The sequence below is a fragment of the Camelina sativa genome, chromosome 9 (genome assembly GCF_030686135.1).
Source record: "Camelina sativa cultivar CO46 ecotype springtype chromosome 9, ASM3068613v1".
In the NCBI taxonomy this organism is placed as follows: Eukaryota; Viridiplantae; Streptophyta; class Magnoliopsida; order Brassicales; family Brassicaceae; genus Camelina; species Camelina sativa.
In genome coordinates, this window is record NC_141888.1 from 22,755,675 (window position 1) to 22,769,904 (window position 14,230).

Genomic DNA, 14,230 nt, shown 5'->3' on the forward strand with positions numbered 1-14,230 from the left:
TTAGAGTATTTTCTACCCAAATTTACTAATAAACAGTTTAAATACTTCAAATTATCAAAAATATCTAAAATTCTGAATATTTTGAACACTTATATAATTAAAATTATAAATATTACTAATATATTACTACTATATATTAATAATGTGAGTATCTTCGGATACCCGTTCAGATTTCGGTTTGGATCGGGTTTGAATTCGGATTTTTGGATTTAGAAATTTAGAACTCATTCAGGTATTTTACAATTTCGGATACGGGTTCAGATCAGGTTTTTTGGATCGGGTTCGGATCAAATATTCGGATCCGAATATTTTGTCCATGCCTTTAAGTGCCACTAACCCTCATATTATTTAGATTTAATCGGTAAACTTATGACATAGTATAAGACGGAAACATATTTTATAGAGATTGTTCGGCATATCATAGATAGGTATGCTGATTTTAATGATGACTTCACGAGATACTTGTTAATTGTTATTTTATTATTTGGTTTGGTGAGTCAATGATTTAGTAAACCAAGATTCAAGTTTATTATTTGATTACCGAAATATATTACAATGTTTAATCAATTTCTTCCCGGATTTGATGATTTTTATAATTACCGACCTTAAATATAATGTTCCGGTTTTTACAAATGTAGGAATTTGGCTAATGGGCCGGTCAGTTGTGGTCCAATGGTTGACAAAAAAAATTATATTTATATAACTTTTGGGTTTGTTTGGTTTATTTGGGAGTTTGCTGCGGCAAAACGATTAATATGAAGGATTAAGCAAATAATCATTGGCCGACGTTGTTTTCCAACCTCCTATCCTACCATGTGATCGGTGTTCAGAGGCCTCGGCAAATTTTCGGTCATTTATCCTTGTCGAGATAAGTATTTTAATGACTATTTCAATTTCTAGATTTGCTAGATAGAAAATTGTCAAGTATAAAAAAAAAACAATCATAAACATAAAATAATTGTTTATTTTATAGCTTTAAAATTCTTATGAATTAATAAATGTTGCATCAATTGTGAAAAGATAATTTATATTTTCTTAAAATAACAAATATTTATATTTATATTTATATTTATAATTTATATTTATATTGTCAATTGTTGTATTCAGTTTTTAAAGAAAAAAAATTTGTCTTGAAAGGTCAATTCTAATTGTTTGTGTACCATATACATAAATATAAAGATATGATGCTTAATATTTAACATTCATTTATATGATTGTTATAATGTTTGTGAATTACTTTATTTGTTGAATTACAAATTTAAATCTAACTAAATTAGATATAATATTATGATGAAATATTTTAAATCATATCTCCAACCTTCTTTGGTGAATAAATTGAAAATTTAGTAACAAATTACTAAAGAATGATTATGGATCATGTTTTCTTTGCATCACTTCTATGAAGAGGTTTAAGACCAAAAATATGACCATAAAAATTCAATAGTTCTTTAGAATAATCTAAAGAAAGTAAATGATTAAAATCCTATAAAAGAATAAAAATCAACTTGATTCCAATTATTACCAAGATTATATAATTGAAAATGATATTTTTGATGGAAAGATATTAGAAAATACATAATTTACTTGTCACAAAATATTGTTGTCATGTAGACACAATATAGTGAAAAATATATTTTTAAAATTTTATAATCTTGTTATTTGTGAATGAGTAAAACTATTAGATGTTGATGTGAATTACATCCTATTGGGCTGGTCTATTCTTTGAAATGAATATGACTTTATTGTATAAAAGTGGTTATGAAAGTGGATATGATATCTATATAAAGCCGCGGTCAACGTCGACTAGTTACTCCACTAGACTTAACTAATAAGTACTAGAGGTACTAGTGTGAGATAATTTCCACTATTCTACTACAATATTAAGAAGTATAGAAAAATTATTGAAAGCTCTTAAAGAATATATATACTATTGTCTCTAGGAACACAAATTAATATTAATGTGTTATAGTCTCAAAGTTAAAAAGGTCTAAGATATAACAGACGACCCAATTTGAGAATGTTATTGATTACAGAGTGGGATTCAAATCGAGATTGATAAACATGAAGTGTCATCATCTCGAGGGGGAGAATTAAGGAATCCCACATACAAAGGTGATGAAATAGATATAAGATTATATTCACATCCAAAATGAGTTTAATTACTCATATGATAGAGCAAATCTTGAGGATTTGAAAAGTAATCATGTTGAGACAATAAGCGAAGAAAATACTTTTAAATCATAAGTATTATTACCCAAGGCAATAAAAGTATTTTAGAGATTACATGCATTATCTAGAAGATAAAATGCTTTGTGAAAATCTCACTGTTTGGCATGACCGGTTAAGCCATTCAGTAGTGATGCGAAAGAATAATCAAAAATTTCTGAAAAGATTCATTAGAGTTTTTCTAGTGATTTCTTATGTGTGCTGCTTTACAAAGCAAGCCGATTATATGGCTTTCACCGACCCATGAATTTGGATAGTGTAAATTTTCTGGTATGTATACAAAGAGATATTGTGGACTGATCAACCACCATATATTCGAGTTTGCAAGAGTATTTGGTTAATTGACAATGGTGGTGAAACCAAGCTTTTTGATTGACAAAAATGACTCTATATGTCAATAAGTTCGCATCGGGCCAATGAATTTCATGAGTACTTCCCATTACAATTGGTTTGGGTCAGAAACCATATATATCCAATCTAAATGTGTTATACATATTGAGTTGCTCCACCACAGTGATTAAAATGGGATATGAAAGAATGTTGGAAATATGTTGGATATAAATCTCTCTTGATGATTGAATATCTTGAGATGCAGAGACTGTTGTTTCAGTGAGCCAGTCTTTCCAACGTGAGGGGGAGAAAATAAACAGCTGGTAAAGAAATATATTGTAAGAAATTATCTTGATCCTCGTACTAAGAAATATGCGCTAGAAATTAAAAAGATAATTTATTGGCAAAGTTTGCAAAGATGCTAAAAGCATGCAAAAGCCATTTTCTGACATTGAGTGAAAAAGTCACATATACCAGTTGTGCTCTAATTAATGTCATAGAAGGATAAGATCAACTGCTAGTAAGTCTAAAGATCGCATGAAGTGTGATAGACTTATGGTTCCAAATATAAGCATCCTCGGAAAAGAAAAAGGAGCATAAATTAATATGGCACCGAGGAAGCAAAGAGTTATGAAAAATCTCTAGAAGAGATGTAGACATGAGTAAGAAAGAGATTCAGGTACCTGAGAATCATAATGAAAGGAAATCTCAACAAGTTGAGTCATGTCTAGAATGAAAAGGAACCAAAAGGCAAATCGACGTCGTAAATATATTTGCATGCAGTGTTGCAGTTGATGATTTTATGGATTAAAATCGAGGATCATAAACCCGCGGTTAATAGAAAAGCTTTATTGAAAAGTATACACAAAGAATGATTGATTAATCATTAAAAGAAGTAACTATGAAATAGTTCAAGTCTCTTAAAGAAATAATATTTGGACTTGTAATCCTTACATTTGAAAGTGTAAAATGAGTGGAACATAAGAGGATCTTTATGAGAAACAAAGTACATGTAGTAGTACAATGATTCTCATAAATACTTGATATTTATTATGAGAAATGTACTCTCATATGGTGGAAGCAACTGTTATAGATCTCGTATGAGTTTGGCAATAAGAGCAAGACTTGATTCAGTCTATATCTTAAAGTGATTATATTGCTAGAAGCAATATTTTATAGCCCTCGAGAACGTTGTAAAAGCGAGAAAAAGTTTTGTAGATTTTTGACAATTTTGTAGAGAAAATAGTGAGAGTTTATCTCTAGGTGAGAATCCTGGGTGTAGATCATTGTTGTTGATCTTATGGATCTCATAGTGTGTTGAAAATAGATCGGGAACAAGCTAAGAGAAGATCTTAGAGTTGTGTAAATCCGAGATTGAACACTAACTGTAATGGTGTTCAAGAAGTGTTTTCAAGAAAGTTTGAGGACGTAGGCCTTTGCTGAACCTCGTTAAAAGAAAAAATTATATGTGTCTCTTGTCTCTTCAGTACTTACAAGTGTTTCTTGTTAAAAGAAAGGTACAAGAACAAGTGCAAATATGTTAAAAGATAAAATGACACTCCTGAAAGATGGAGAAATCAGATTGTATAAGATCAAATCTTCCATGAAATTTCTTGAGTTACAGATTTGACATCTGATGAAAGAGATGTTATCTCAAGATGCTTACATCGTCTTACATAGAAAAATGGTTTGTAGTACCATACTAAGAAGAAGAGTTGAAAGAGAAAGTTTTACAAGATGATTATGAATAACTCCTATGTATAAGATGATTGTTTGGAAGATTGTATGTAAAAGAATATTTGGGCTTAAAGTTCAAATAGATATTCTATATGAAAGGGGTTCAAATGACTTGAAGTTCAATGACATCGGGCCAATGAATTATCATGAGTACTTCCCATTACAATTGGTTTGGGTCAGAAACCCTATATATCCCATCTAATTGTGTTATACATATTGAGTTGCTCCACCACAGTGATTAAAATGGGATATGAAAGAATGTTGGAAATATGTTGGATATAAATCTCTCTTGATGATTGAATATCTTGAGATGCAGAGACTGTTGTTTCAGTGAGTCAGTCTTTCCAACATGAGGGGGAAAAAATAAACAGCTGGTAAAGAAATATATTGTAAGAAATAATCTTGATCCTCATACTAAGAAATGTGCGCTAGAAATTAAAAAGATAATTTATTGGCAAAGTTTGCAAAGATGCTAAAAGCATGCAAAAGCCATTTTCTGACATTGAGTGAAAAAGTCACATATACCAGCTATGTTCCAATTAAAGTCCTAGAAGGATAAGATCAACTGCTAGTAAGTCTAAAGATCGCATGAAGTGTGATAGACTTATGGTTCCAAATATAAGCATCCTCGGAAAAGAAAAAGGAGCATAAATTAATATGGCACAGAGGAAGCAAAGAGTTATGAAAAATCTCTAGAAGAGATGTAGACATGAGTAAGAAAGAGATTCAAGTGCCTGAGAATCATAATGAAAGGAAATCTCAATAAGTTGAGTCATGTCTAGAATGAAAAGGAACCAAAAGGCAAATCGACGTCGTAAATAAGTTTGCATGCAGTGTTGCAGTTGATGATTTTATGGATTAAAATCGAGGATCATAAACCCGCGGTTAATAGAAAAGCTTTATTGAAAAGTATACACAAAGAATGATTGATTAATCATTGAAAGAAGTAACTATGAATAGTTCAAGTCTCTTAAAGAGATAGTATTTGGACTTTTAATCCTTTCACTTGAAAGTGTAAAATGAGTGGAACATAAGAGGATCTTTATGAGAAATAAAGTACATGTAGTAGTACAATGATTCTCATAAATACTTGTTATTTATTATGAGAAATGTACTCTCATATGGTAGAAGCAACTGTTATAGATCCCGTATGAGTTTGACAATGTAACACCCGCAAACCATTTTTTTGGTATTTTGGTGAGGGTGTCGATCGATACCACAGGAGGTGTTGATCGACACTAGTTGTAGCCGGTTTGGTCGATTCGATTTTAATCGTCCGGTTTGCGTGGTTAGTTTAGGAAACCCTAAAATCGGGTTTTAAAAGAGGAACTCGACCTTTCTCTCCCCTTTTGGCCGTTTTTGACAAAGAAACAAAGAGAAGAAGGAGATTTTGATTTTGGGAGAGATTTGTGAGTTTTCTTAGCTGTTCTTGTGGGATTTGGAGCTAGGAAGGATCTAGAGGCTTGCTAGGAGGGTTGGATTCGTTTCTCTTGGTCTGAATCTTCTTACAAAGAGGTGAGTGCATGACCATGGCTAATCTAAGCCTTTGATTCCCTTGTTCTTGCTTGTTTGTTGCTTGTTTGTATGTTTTTCTTGCTGGGATTGGTTGATACAGGTTCCTACGGATGTATAAGGCTTGGGTTTCGAGTATTGGACGATTTGGAGGAGATTTGGGAGTGAGATTCGACTCTCGACTTCGCGCGGATCGCAGTTGCAGAAGGAGTGTCGGTCAACACCAGCAAACTGGGCATCGATCGACACTGTGGGGTAGTGTCGGTCGACACCAATGCCAGTGTCGGTCGACACTAGGCTGGTGTCGGTCGACACCTCCCTTCCAGCGAGACGATGTTTGGTTTCCTGGTTTGTTTGTTTGTTTGTTGTTTGTTTTGGAACATTGGAATCATTGTTGCTTGTGTTTATAGCCCAGTAGATGGGAGGATTGCCTCAATGAGTGTTTATCAAATACTCATGCATCTCAATTTGTGTTTGTGGTGCAGGTAAAGGCAAAGTGTGATCGTGGAATCAAGGCGATGAAGAGGAGAATGTTCTAGTGGTTCGCTTGGTTGTCTGGCTTCTGTTAGGTTGCTAGAGTTGAGTCCTAGAGCATTGTTTAGGATTGCTGGTTATTTGATTTATGCTGTTTGGATCATTAGTTTGTGATTGGAATTAATACTGGTTATTATTTTATTGGTTATTGGATATTTATTGGTTTGTTATTCCGCTGTTGATTGTGAATGTGGTTAGGTGGCTAGTGGGTATGGGACCACTAGTTGTAGTTTATTTATATATATATAATATTTATTATTTATAAAAAAAAAAGGTCGGTCGTTTCATTTTGGTATCAGAGCCCTTACGGTTCTAGGTTTGGGTTCGCTAGGTTTCTGTTGTGATGTTTGGGATTGCATGTCTTGATTGATTACGTGAGTTAGTCAATTATGTGTGGCATGGAGTCCTTGAACATCCTCTTCGAGCCGACTGAGTGATTCGACGGTGAGTTTATGTTTCTGTGTTATAATAGTAATTGTTTGCTTAGTCTTCTGTTCATGGTAGTGCAGATGGATAGAGGTGATGATTTGGCTGGTCGAGGTCGTGGACGCGGACGTGGTCGTGGTAGGGGCAGAGTCCTAGTGGTTAGTGAGACTGAGGACCAGAGTGTGACAGCTGAGGGTGTTGGCGAGTCGCAGGATGTTCCGGGGGATTCCGTGAGTGTGGCAGGAGGGGGTGGTGTTGATGCTCCAGTGGCCGGTGATGCTAGGGTCCCGGGTGTGGGAGTCCCAGCGGGTGGAGACCCTGGTACTGATGTTGCGGCTATGCTAGCAGAGGTGTTAGCGCGGTTACCACCAGCGGTACCGGCTCAGGCTCAGGTAGTGCCACCAGTGGTGGCGGAGGAGAGGCAGCCGGTGGCTGCAGATGTGGGAGTTCATGGACGTTATTTGTCTATGCTCAAGGAGATGAAGAGTCTTTTCACTGAGAGGTTTTCGGGTGGTACAGATCCTACTGTTGCGGATGCGTGGAGGACGAGTGTGGAACGTAACTTCCATACTCTGAGATGTCCTTAGGAGTTCTGGGTGGACATAGGGGTCTACTATTTGAGTGGTGATGCTGAGTTGTGGTGGAGGTCAGTGGCTGCTAGGAGAGTGCAGCGGGAGATGACTTGGGCTGACTTCGTCTTGGAGTTCAACCGCAAGTATTTTCCTAGAGAGGCATTGGATCGGTTGGAGGTGCAGTTCGTTCAGTTGTCTCAGGAAACACGGTCAGTGCGGGAGCTGGATTTGGAGTTCAGTCGACTTCTTTGTTATGGGGGTCGGGCTTTGGAGTCTGAGGAGGCTCAGATCAAGAGGTTTTTGAGGGCTCTACGTGATGATTTGAGGGTTCACTGTAGAGGGCGGAGTTATTCTATGCGTGCAGAGCTGGTTGAGACTGCAGCAGAGATTGAGGAGGATATTCGGGCACAGTCAGGGGCGGTAGCTCCAGCAGTTCAGCCTAGTAAGGCTCAGTAGCAGGGTGGTTCTAGCAGGGGCGGTAGGCCTGCACAGGGAACCAAGAGGAGATGGGAGGCTACGCAGAAGCCGAGTGGTGCGAGTTGCTTCGGTTGTGGGAGCAAGGATCACAGGGTTGCTAGTTATCCCAAGAGGAGTGCTCCGACGGCAGGACCTCGGGTATGTTATCATTGTAGGGAGACGGGGCACATCAAGCCTTTTTGTCCCATGTTGCAGCCGGCAGCAGTGGCAGCGTTACAGCAGGTGCAGCCTGGAGGTCAGCAGGCGGCATGGATTGAGCAGGCGCCACGGGTTTCCACGACAGCAGAGACTGGTGGAACCAGTGCCGGGTCGATCACAGGTATATTTTCTGGTACTTAAACTTTGTGAATTTTAGTAGGTTTAGATTGTATATGTTTCCTGTGATAAAGTGTTAGGTTCTCAACACATGTGGTTTGTGTAGGGACCTTGTTGGTGGGCGGGTTTAAGTCCCATGTTATGTTTGATTCTGGAGCTTCCCATAGCTTCATTACTCCGGAGTGTGCAGAGTGTGCGGGGATCAGCGGGGATCCTGGAGAGCGTGTAGGAGTTGTCAGAGTTGCGGGAGGCGATTTCCTGAGAGTGATTGGGCGAGCTAGAGGAATTGATATTCAGATCGCAGGAGAGTCGTGGCCAGCGGATTTGCTTATCAGTCCAGTGGAGTTATATGATGTTATTCTCGGGATGGATTGGTTGCATCGGCATAGGGTGCATTTGGATTGCCATCGGGTAGAGTGGAGTTTGAGCGTTCAGGAGGGAAGTTGGTTTTTCAGGGTATTAGACCGACTTTGGGGAGTTTCGTGATCTCAGCCATTCAGGCTGGGAAGATGATCAAGAAGGGCCGTGAGACTTATCTGGTTACTATATCTATGCCAGAGTCAGTGAGGAAGTATACGGTTAGCGGTATTCCGGTAGTGGAGGAGTTTGAGGATGTGTTTCAGTCTTTGCAGGAATTACCACCATCTTGGTCGGATCCTTTCACCATTGAACTGGAACCGGGGACGATGCCGTTATCCAAGGCTCCTTACAGGATGGCTCCAATAGAGATGGCAGAGCTGAAGAAGCCGCTAGAGGATTTGTTGAGTAAGGGATTCATCCATCCTAGTGTATCACCGTGGGAAGCGCCGGTGTTGTTAGTGAAGAAGAAGGATGGGAGTTTCAGGTTGTGCATTGATTATCGGGGTTTGAACCGGGTCACTGTAAAGAACAAGTACCCTCTTCCGAGGATCGATGAGCTGTTGGATCAGTTGAGGGGTGCTACTTGGTTCTCCAGGGTAGATCTGGCGTCGAGTTATCATCAGATACCGATAGATGAGGAAGACTTCTTTCAGGACGAGGTATGGGCATTATGAGTTTGTGGTGATGCCTTTCGGGTTGACTAACGCGCTAGCAGCGTTGATGAGATTGATGAACAGCGTGTTTCAGGAGTTTCTGGATGTGTCTGTCATCATTTTCATTGACGATATCCTGGTTTATTCTAAGAGTCCTGAGGAGCATGCAGTGCATTTGAGGGCAGTTATAGAGAAGCTGCGGGAGCAGAAGTTGGTTGCCAAGTTGAGCAAGTGTAGTTTTTGGCAGCGTGAGATGGGCTTTCTGGGTACATTGTTTCTGCGGAGGGGGTTTCTGTAGATCCAGAAAAGATTCAGGCTATCATAGATTGGCCTAGACCGCAGAATGCCACAGAGATGAGGAGTTTCCTTGGGTTGGCAGGATACTACAGGAGATTTGTGCAGGGTTTGCGAGCAGAGCACGTCCTATGACTAAGTTGACAGGGAAGGATGTTCCTTTTGTTTGGTCAGAGGAGTGTGAGGAAGGCTTTGCAAGCCTGAAGGAGATGTTGACTACTGCGCCAATGTTGGCTTTGCCTGAGCAGGGAGAACCCTATGTGGTTTATATAGATGCATCTAGAGTTGGTTTGGGGTGTGTTCTGATGAAGCATGGGAAGGTGATTGTCTATGCTTCACGGCAGTTGCGGGTGCATGAAGGCAACTATCCTACTCATGATTTAGAGATGGGTGCTGTAGTTTTTGCCCTGAAGATTTGGAGATCTTATCTTTATGGTGCAAAGGTACATGTGTTTACAGATCATAAGAGCCTGAAGTATATATTCACTCAGCCTGAGTTGAATTTGAGGCAGAGGCGGTGGATGGAGCTTGTGGCAGATTATGATTTGGAGATAGCCTATCACCCTGGTAAGGAAGAGGGTAGCTTCGGCTTAGGAGCAGGAGTTGGAGTCTCTGGTTGGAGAGATCAGTGCTTTAAGTTTGTGTGTTGTTTCACAGAAACCGTTGGGTTTGGAAGCAGTTGATAGAGCAGATCTTCTGAGTAGGGTGCGGTTGGCTCAGGAGAAGGATTTGGGGCTAGTGAATGCCTCTAAGGATGTGGATTCAGAGTATCAGGTCTCAGATAATGGTACTATCTTGGTGCACGGTCGGGTTTGTGTGCCCAAGGATGAGGAGTTGAGGCAGGAGATTCTGAGAGAGGCTCATGCGAGCAAATTATCTATTCATCCAGGAGTGACTAAGATGTACCGTGACCTCAAGAGGTATTATCATTGGGTGGGGATGAAGAAGGATGTGGCTAGTTGGGTTTTGAGGTGCGATGTGTGTCAGCTAGTGAAGGCTGAGCATCAGGTTCCTGGCGGTTTACTGAAGAGTTTACCCATTCTTGAGTGGAAGTGGGATATGATCACCATGGATTTTTTGGTAGGATTGCCAGTGTCACGGACTTTTGATGCTATTTGGGTCATTGTGGACCGGTTGACTAAGTCAGCACATTTTCTGGCCATTAAGAAGACTGATGGAGCAGCGGTCTTGGCTAAGAAGTATGTGAGGGAGATAGTCAGATTGCATGGGGTGCCAGCGAGCATTGTGTATGACAGGGATTCTAAGTTCACTTCGGTGTTCTGGAAGGGATTTCAGGCAGAGATGGGCACTAAGGTGCATATGAGTACAGCTTATCATCCCCAGACAGATGGACAGTCTGAGAGGACGATCCAGACGCTGGAGGATTTGCTGAGGATGTGTGTGTTGGATTGGGGTGGCCATTGGGCAGATCACCTGAATCTGGTAGAGTTGGCTTACAACAACAGTTACCAGGCGAGTAGTAAGATGGCTCCTTATGAGGCTTTGTATGGGAGACCATGTCGTACACTATTATGCTGGACTCAGGTGGGGCAGAGGAGCATGTTTGGTGCTAGTTTTGTTCAGGAGACCTCTGAGAAGATTCGGGTTCTCAAGCTGAACATGAAGGAGGCTCAGGATAGGCAGAGGAGTTATGCTGATAGGAGGAGGAGAGATCTTGAGTTTCAGGTAGGAGACAGAGTGTACCTCAAGATGGCCATGTGCGGGTCCAAACAGGTCATTGTGTGAGACTAAGTTGAATCCGAGGTATATGGGTCCATTCAGAGTGATTGAGCGGGTTGGACCAGTGGCATATAGACTGGAGTTACCTGAGGTGATGCGTGCATTCCATAAGGTTTTCCATGTGTCTATGTTGCGGAAGTGTCTCCGTGAGGGTGAGCAGGTGTTGGCTAATATTCCCGAGGATCTTCAGCCTAACATGACATTGGAGGCGAGACCAGTGAGGGTTCTCGAGAAGAGGATCAAGGAACTTCGAAAGAAGAAGATTCCTTTGATGAGAGTCATGTGGGACTGTGATGGTGTTGAGGAGCAGACTTGGGAGCCTGAGGCAAAGATGAAAGCAAGGTTCAAGAAGTGGTATCAGAAGCAAGCCGCGACTTGAGCTTGTCTAGCCTGGTTCCATCTGTAATCCGTGGCTGGAGCGGAATGGAGTATTCCAGCCCATCTCTCTTGTTACTCGGTCGCTTGGGGTGGTTGGTTGTGCGACTCAGTAACAAGATCCCCTATATATTAAAGGAGAAACATTTTGGTGAAAAAGCTGATGTGTCAGCATTATAGAGCTCAGTGCACCATTTAGCAAAGTCTCCTCAATTTTTCTAATTAATTACATCTTTGTGCCATTGTATTTATTGGCAATTTTTTTTAAAAAAAGTCTATAAACGAAAACCCTACCCATCCATGCCTATCCTCACCTATAAATACATTCTTTCAGCGTTATAGCCAGAGCAAAAAAAAAATTCATCTTCAATAATCAAATGCCTTTTTTCGCCAAGCTTTACGTGAATCATTACTCATCATGGTTCAGACGTAATAGCCTAAACCCCCTTGCTGTTATGCATGTAAATTCACCCTATCACAGTAATCTCCGGAACTAATGTATACTAATTAGTTCTAAGACGGAGAAATATCTATTTTAATGATTTTGTAAATTAACTGTTATGCATTTCATACTTTCATGTAAATTAACAATAATTCTTTAATTACAAATATTAAAAAGAGAGACGATATATATTATCTTATTTGAACTCATCGACTGTTCAAAAACGAAAATACATCTATTTTTATGATTTAGTAAATCAATAGTTATGCATTACATACTTTCATCAAAATAAACACTAATTCTATAATTAAAAAATATTAAAATAAAAAATAAGATATATATTATCTAATTTTAACTCATAGACTGTTTGATATTTAAGGAAAATTTTGCCTAAAATATATGTGAATAATCAATCAATCAGAAAAAGAATATTCGTTACCTAATTAACACCTACATAAATCCCTTTCAAAAAACTACATAATTATCACGTCGATCAATTGTATATTAATATTAAGATATCAATTAAGATTTCATTTACGACTCCTAAATAAGTGCGAGTCCTCTAAATGAATTCATAGTCTTTCCAAAAAAATCAGCACATAATAAAATCAAATATACACCAAAACGCAATAATATCTGTTATACGAGAAATTTTGCCTAAATTTTTTTCAAGAAAGGAACTACTTATTAAGAGCCTCACAACAAGCAAACTAATTGCATCTTAAACTCCGAAATCATTTACCTAAACCAAGATTTTGTGATCCATGACAAAACTTAATCAGTGGGAATTGTATTTTCAAAAATTTAATACGAAAACCCTTACTGAAATTACAAAAGTACTATATATACGACCTTCCTATCATCATCATTTCCATCAGTTCACCATCAAACTTATTCAAAGTTTCAAAACATTCTACCTATTATTTTCTCATGGCTTCTTTCAACAACGTTGCTGATTTGAAACCATTCAAAAATATGTGGAAGAAGAGAAGTGAAAAGTGCAAAATTTTTGTTTGTTAAAAGAGAAGCATTCTCTAAAAAAAACTGATGTGTCGTTGCCAGAGAGCTCTATCCCCAATTAATTATTTGCCCTTACTATTCTATAAAATTCCATAAAACTGCCACTGCTATTCATTTTATTTATATACACAATATTTTGCTCCTATAAATTCCAAAATTGGTAAATATTATCCAAAAATTGATAAATATTATCTCCTACAAATTATGAGATATTTAAAAGTATTTAAAATCACATCTTCAGAAATATAAATAGTTTTACGTTCAATAATTTTATAAAGCTCTAATGGTGAAAGAATCGAATATCATTTGAAACTAGCTCAACATTTATTCTTTTGCTAAAAACAGTACATATATTTGCCCAAAAAAATGTATCATCACCAATTGAAATGACATGAATATATATTTTAATTTGGATAACTATGTAGTTAAACATTATATATAAATATGTTGTTATAGTGTTTTTACAGAAATCTTAAAATTTAGAAACTCCAGTCCAATAAAAATGAAAAAAGTAATAATATTATACCAATAGCTGAAACACATTAGTTAATTTAGCTCCATTTTTATTTATTATTTACAGCTATATGCCATTGTGTTTTTAACAAACAAAAAAAAATGTGTTATTCTTAAAAACTTTATCACATAAATTTATTAATATAAATTAAGTTTAAGCTTTAAATATATTTTATATATTAGAAAAAATGATTTATTCAAATGCATGTGGATTACCGTGGATTTCACGAATTCAAGCGGAATAGATGCAAAGACATTTTGCGGCTAAAAATATTTAAACCCGTTGCGGGATGGTTTAGCGGACGAGTTTGACCATGTTAACAATTTTATCTAAATAATTTAGTTTATGAAATTTTAGTTTTATTGTGGTTTTTATCTGATTTGATTGTTCAACTTCAAGATTTTGATAAAAATCTAACTCATCACTAATTTGGTCCTCATTCGATTCAGATCCACCATCATGTCAATCTAAAATATGGTGAAATAAATAATATTTTAAACTTTCATTAACTTGATGAATTCAAACAATTATAAGTTGGTATAAGAACTTGAAGCCCCTCTCCCTAAATCAAACTTTTTCTGAAAAGCCTTCGCCCTCCTATAAATGTTATACTAAATAAATATATTTACAAATGTAATATCTGAAACAAAAATTTTACGCCGTGCAATAGCACGGGTTATTACCTGGTGAGGTGGTGTTCGGG